General features: G+C 37.6%; 1 protein-coding gene across 2 annotated transcripts in view; it reads right to left on the bottom strand.

The window, feature by feature from the left end:
- The window catches only part of LOC128990407 (U4/U6 small nuclear ribonucleoprotein Prp3), a 116,555-nt gene extending 115,806 nt beyond the window's left edge, over window positions 1–749 (bottom strand). Inside the window, exon 1 of one of the 2 annotated variants that reach the window (XM_054401959.1) lies at window positions 690–749. The gene's annotated coding sequence lies outside the window, so the exon portion shown is untranslated. The remainder of the gene's footprint in view (window positions 1–689) is intronic. The other variant, XM_054431589.1, reaches the window with a different exon arrangement.
- Window positions 750–6,481: the final 5,732 nt, after the last annotated feature.

A 6,481-nucleotide genomic window follows, 5' to 3' on the forward strand; every position in this document is an offset into this window, starting at 1 on the left:
TGTTTCGGATTCCCCTATAAACTGTAGGTCCCTTAGTTGCCATTAGTAGTATGGGCTATTAATTAACAGCTGTGTCTAAGGAATAAGTCAGCCTTAGTCACCGACAAGACTACAAGATCGCGCCACTCATCCTACACTCATCTCCATTCATACTTAGCTTAAAATAAGTACCTACTTTGAATGGTCGCTATTTCATTAAAAAGTATCTAACTTATGTTGCACTGCGGCATGCTAGGTTAGTTTGGATCAGTTTAGTTTAAGTTTAGGCGGTATTTGTTTAGGCCTAGTTTAGGGACTAACGAATTTTGAAAAAAATTTTTCTTTTCTCATATTTTGGCCTGTTTTGAACACTTCCCCTTTGGCAATTTTGGGGCAAATGCCTATTTCACCCTGAAAAACGCTAAAAATATTGTGGTTTTTCTTACCTTTAATGTGTTTTTTTATTATTATTTAGGATGTTTTGAACACTTTTTCTATCTGCCACTTTTTCGGCAATGCCGTTTTTTACCCAGAAAATCAGGATTGAAAAATCATAAAAAAATGCAAAGTGCCGAAAATGCCTGTTTTTGGGTAAACAAAATTAAATATTTGTATCCAACCTTACTTTATCTAACATATAACCTAACCTAACACATGCTTATGTTAGCAAAATTTTGAAAATGACAGATTTTTGGTTAAACCAAGGTTACCTAGGTAAATTTAAGTTAGGTTGGGCCCTCAAACTGGTTGTGCGACTTCGTACGTACGTGGTTAACTGTAGTGGCAGCGACTATTATAGTTGCGTTTTGTAAGGTTTTGGTTAACTCCAATTAAAGGATTGAAATTGAAAACTATTGTAAAATGGAATAATGTTTAGCCTATACCGTTAAGTTAGTTGTTACATAGATGAACTTTTTCTCACAAAGGGATTACTGTAATAGAGCACTGAAGTGAACTAAAGTTTCGATTCGAGCAAATTCAGTTGCACGGCACCATAATGCACCATGTAAGTTACGCGTCACAAAACTGCCAAACACACGGTATGTTTCAAAAAATCATTCATAATAAGGGTATAATAAGGGTCTACAAAGAAACAGGTGGTACCACTGCAATAAGGAAGAAATTTCCTATATGGTGCAAGTGACGTGAAGCTGGCCCGCCCATTCCAGCACACATTTTTAAAATGTATACAAAAAAGTGTGCTAAAAGTGTGCTCTTTATAACGGCTATTTAAAAAAAGTGTGCTCTTCTAACGATTAAAATATAATCAATTGTATTTGGAAGGGCCAGAATCACGGCTAGCCCGCCCATTTCAGCTACTGAACTATAAACCATACCAAAAAACTGTGCTGAAAGTGTGCTCACAGGAATCGTTAATAAAAAAAAGTATGCCGCCCCGTCACTAAACAAATAACCCCTGATTGGTAAGGGAAATAAAATGACCCAGCCGACCCATTTCAGCTATAGATCTATAAACCATGCCAAAAAAATGTGCTGAAAGTGTGCTCACAGGAATCATTAATAAAAAAAAGTGTGCCGCCCCCGTTACTAAACAAATAACCCCTAATTAGAAAGGGTAATAAAATGACCCAGCCCTCCCATTTCAGCTATAGATCTATAAACCGTGCCAAAAAAATGTGCTGAAAGTGTGCTCACAGGACATTCATAAAAAAAGTGTGCCGCCCCCGTTACTAAACAAATAACCCCTAATTGGTAAGGAAAATAAAATGACCCAGCCCGCCCATTTCAGCTACAGATATATAAATCATGCCAAAAAACTGAGCTGAAAGTGTGCTCACAGGAATCATTAATAAAAAAAAGTGTGCCGCCCCGTCACTAAACAAATAACCCCTAATTGGTAAGGGAAATTAAATGACCCAGCCCGCCCATTTAAGCTATAGATCTATAAACCATGCCAAAAAACTGTGCTGAAAGTGTGCTCACAAGAATCATTAATAAAAAAAAGTGTGCCGCCCCCGTTACTAAACAAATAACCCCTAATTAGAAAGGGTAATAAAATGACCCAGCCCTCCCATTTCAGCTATAGATCTATAAACCGTGCCAAAAAACTGTGCTGAAAGTGTGCTCACAGGACATTCATAAAAAAAGTGTGCCGCCCCCGTTACTAAACAAATAACCCCTAATTGGTAAGGGAAATAAAATGACCCAGCCCGCCCATTTCAGCTACAGATATATAAATCATGCCAAAAAACTGAGCTGAAAGTGTGCTCACAGGAATCATTAATAAAAAAAAGTGTGCCACCCCGTCACTAAACAAATAACCCCTAATTGGTAAGGGAAATAAAATGACCGAGCCCACCTATTTCAGCTATAGATCTATAAACCATGCCAAAAAACTGTGCTGAAAGTGTGCTCACAGGAATCATTAATAAAAAAAGTGTGCCGCCCCCGTTACTAAACAAATAACCCCGAATTGGTAAGGGAAATAAAATGACCCAGCCCACCCATTTCAGCTATAGATCTATAAACCATGCCAAAAAACTGTGCTGAAAGTGTGTTCACAGGAATCATTAATAAAAAAAGTTTGCCGCCCCCGTTACTAAACAAATAACCCCTAATTAGAAAGGGTAATAAAATGACCCAGCCCTCCCATTTCAGCTATAGATCTATAAACCGTGCCAAAAAACTGTGCTGAAAGTGTGCTCACAGGACATTCATAAAAAAAGTGTGCCGCCCCCGTTACTAAACAAATAACCCCTAATTGGTAAGGGAAATAAAATGACCCAGCCCGCCCATTTCAGCTACAGATATATAAATCATGCCAAAAAAATGAGCTGATAGTGTGCTCACAGGAATCATTAATAAAAAAAAGTGTGCCGCCCCGTCACTAAACAAATAACCCCTAATTTGTAAGGGAAATAAAATGACCCAGCCCGCCCATTTAAGCTATAGATCTATAAACCATGCCAAAAAACTGTGCTGAAAGTGTGCTCACAGGAATTATTAATAAAAAAAAGTGTGCCGCCCCCGTTACTAAACAAATAACCCCTAATTGGTAAGGGAAATAAAATGACCCAGCCCGCCCATTTTAGCTACAGATATAAAAATCATGCCAAAAACTGTACTGAAAGTGTGCTCACAGGAATCTAGAATAAAAAAAAGTGTGCCACCACCGTTACTAAACAAACAACCCCTAATTGGTAAGGGAAATAAAATGACCCAGCCCATGGGGAAAAGTTTGGTCGCGGGTGTAATTTTACCTCAGCGGATTTCGAAGTCCAATGAAAATAGACAGAGCGTGATTATAATTAGATTAGCAATAGAAATCGGAATTTTACCCCCTATCCATATAACTAGCGTTTAGACAACTGAAGATGTACGGGCCGGATTTTTACCCCCGGATTTTTACCACCAGAATTTTACCCCCTGAAATTTCACACCCATTATGTTATATTGTTTAATTGGGGCCGGTTTTACGCTATAGGACGATTTGCATTTGAACAGCACCTTTATACGTTTATACTATTTTAGTTTATCACAAACGAACCATATACACGATTTAATACTAATTCTTACCTTAGACATCTTGAACATTTTTGAAGATGGAAATTGCCAGTGTGAAGACAAAGACGATTCATCAGAAATTCTTGAAGGTCTTCTACCTCTCCACCCTGAAACTGATGGGAGCACACCACGAGCACAACCCCCAAGCAACGCTTGTATAGGCCACGGTCTTGAAAGCTTCAACCTTGTCTGTAGTACCTAGTACCCGTACGTGAGGTGGCGCCGTTGCGCTCGGTGACAGCTTTCATGTGATTGGCCCACGCACTCCTTACACTTTGCAAATAAATTTAGATTACCCAAAACAATAGAATATATAGATTATTACTGCAATCTTAATAAACCATAGATTATAATGGTGTCAACCATTACCTATTGAATTCTCTGAACAATTTTAAATAGGTGTACCATAACCACGGCCGCCTTTAACTCCAGGCCGCGGCCTTCGAAGTGGCAACGTCGCAAGTGGTGTTGTAACAGCTGTCTTGTTTGGAAGCAGCTAACGGTATTTGTGTATTTACGAAAGTTTGGTTACTAATTTAAATCAATAAAGTGAGGATTAATGAGCTGATGTCACCGAAACGGCACACGGAAGATTTCTCAGGTGCCGTTTGACGTCACTAACTGCTGACGTCACTTTGAGGGAACACCAATACCGCAACGATACGGAATGAGCCATCGGCCTCGGTGGTGCAGTGGATAGCGTTGCGAGCAGATAATCCGAATATTCTGGGTTCGAGTCCTGCCGGCGGCACTAACTTTTTTATCAACAATTTTTTCATATCAGCAAGTTTGGTTGGTTTGGTTAGGTTATGACAGTTTAATTTTATAATTAAAAAATTATAAAATTGAATTTTAGGCAATTATAATTTTACTTTACGAAAAAAACTATTTTTTAGATTAGTAAACCTTTATTCGATTTTTCCATTATCAGCACGTTTGGTTAGTTTGGTTAGGTTATGACAGTTTAATTTAATAATAGAAAATTATAAAATTGTCTGTTTCTTCAGACGCAGCAGTTAGTGACGTCAGCAGTTAGTGACGTCAGCAGTTAGTGACGTCAAACGGCACCTGAGAAATCTTCCGTGTGCCCCACCGCTGATGTCACCTGTCTGCCATATGGGACGTCTGTCACTAAACAACACCACTTGCGACGTTGCCAATTGTGCTAGGCCGCGGCCTGTAGTTAGAGGGGGCCGTGACCATAATAGAGTGTGTTATTTATATAAATTGTCTAAGATTACAAACGACATTATATACATTACAAAATCTAGCTTTTAAAAGTAGGGGAGTCCCATAATAAAGCTGTTAACTGTAATTAATCATTAAATAGGTAAATAAAAACTATTTAAAAAGATCCGTCAGGCTGGAAACCATCTAAAGTGTGTATCTAAATTTTATTAAGTACAGTATGTAAAAAAATAAGTAAGTTCCATGATAAATTAAATACCCCCGCCGCAGCAAACCTGCAGACTAAGCGAATTTCCATTTGCCTGATTGGATTTACACTAAAATGTCTCCTTAAAAATATCACATTTATCCCTATTTAAATAGAATCAGTTTAACACATACTTAGGTTTGCTGCAACAGGGAGGGTAAAAGTGTTTTTTTATGTAAAATGTTAATTTTTAGTAAGAAATAAAAACATGTTCCAAATTTGGGCAAAATATGTTAATAAACAAGTAAACTACAACAGTTTACTTATTCTCCATAAGAATAACATGGGAATTTTAAATTTGCAATTTTTTGGAATTTTCTCCGTAACCATTAGGCGCATTATAACGCTTCAATATACTAAATTATTTGTTTTTTTAAGCTCTACAAAATAGTTTAGAAAGAAATTGCAAAATTTGATGTTTTTTGGGTCAAAAATGGGAAAACCCCATTTTTACCCCATAAAACCCCCCATAAACCCCCGTTCCCACGGTCCGATCATGCTGGTTCGCGAACTCGTTCGAATAAACGTAGGTTTACACGTTTGTACCAAATTTCATCAAAATCGGATCATTTTTGCTCGAGTTATCGCGCTTACGGACACACATATATATATAAATATATATATAAATATATATATATATATATATATATATATATATATATACATATGAATGTGAACGGATGGTGTTTTTGGCCTCTAGGGACCTCAAAACGAAAAAAAAATCGGTCCCGGGTCCAGGTCTTACCATGAGTACTACGGTAATAGCTTTTTCCCTATATGGGAAATTCGCTAAAAGTGTTAAACAAAATTCCTTTCGACTAAAAGCTAAAATAAAAAGTTACATAATGCTCCTTTTCATATGTAAACACTTTTATTTTCTTAAAATTTGAATTAAAAACAAAAATAATATGACATTTAAAGTTGCAGCTGTGCAATGGCTAATCATTCAATCTGAAGCAATTAAACAGTTTACAGGCTGCTGGGGTGTTGAGCAGGTGACTATCAATACTATGTGTAGCTAAATGATATACTATTGGTAGCGGGCACACTTGCTTATTAATGGTACCTGTGGTCACACTTTTAGCACAATTCTTTGGCATAGTTCATAGATCTGTAGCTGAACTGGGTGGGCTGGATCATTATTACCCTTACCAATTAGGGGTTATTTGGCTTAGTAACAGGAGGGCACACTTTTTTTATTAATGACTCCTGTGAGCACACTTTCAGCACAGTTTTTTCGCATGGCATATGGATCTGTAGCTGAAATGGGCGGGCGGAGTCATTTTATTACCCTTACCAATTAGGGGTTATTTGGCTTAGTAACAGGAGGGCACACTTTTTTTATTAATGACTCCTGTGAGCACACTTTCAGCACAGTTTTTTCGCATGGTTTATGGATCTATAGGAGAAATGGGCGGGCTGGGTCATTTTATTACCCTTACCAGTTAGGGGTTATTTGTTTAGCAACGGGGGTGGCACACTTTTTTTTTCTTAATGATTCTTGTGAGCACACTTTCAGCACAGTTTTTTGGTATGGTCTAT

This window comes from Macrosteles quadrilineatus, unplaced genomic scaffold (assembly GCF_028750875.1).
Source record: "Macrosteles quadrilineatus isolate MER2022 unplaced genomic scaffold, UCM_ALF_1.0 Scaffold_1__1_contigs__length_201487025, whole genome shotgun sequence".
NCBI classification, from domain to species: domain Eukaryota; kingdom Metazoa; phylum Arthropoda; class Insecta; order Hemiptera; family Cicadellidae; genus Macrosteles; species Macrosteles quadrilineatus.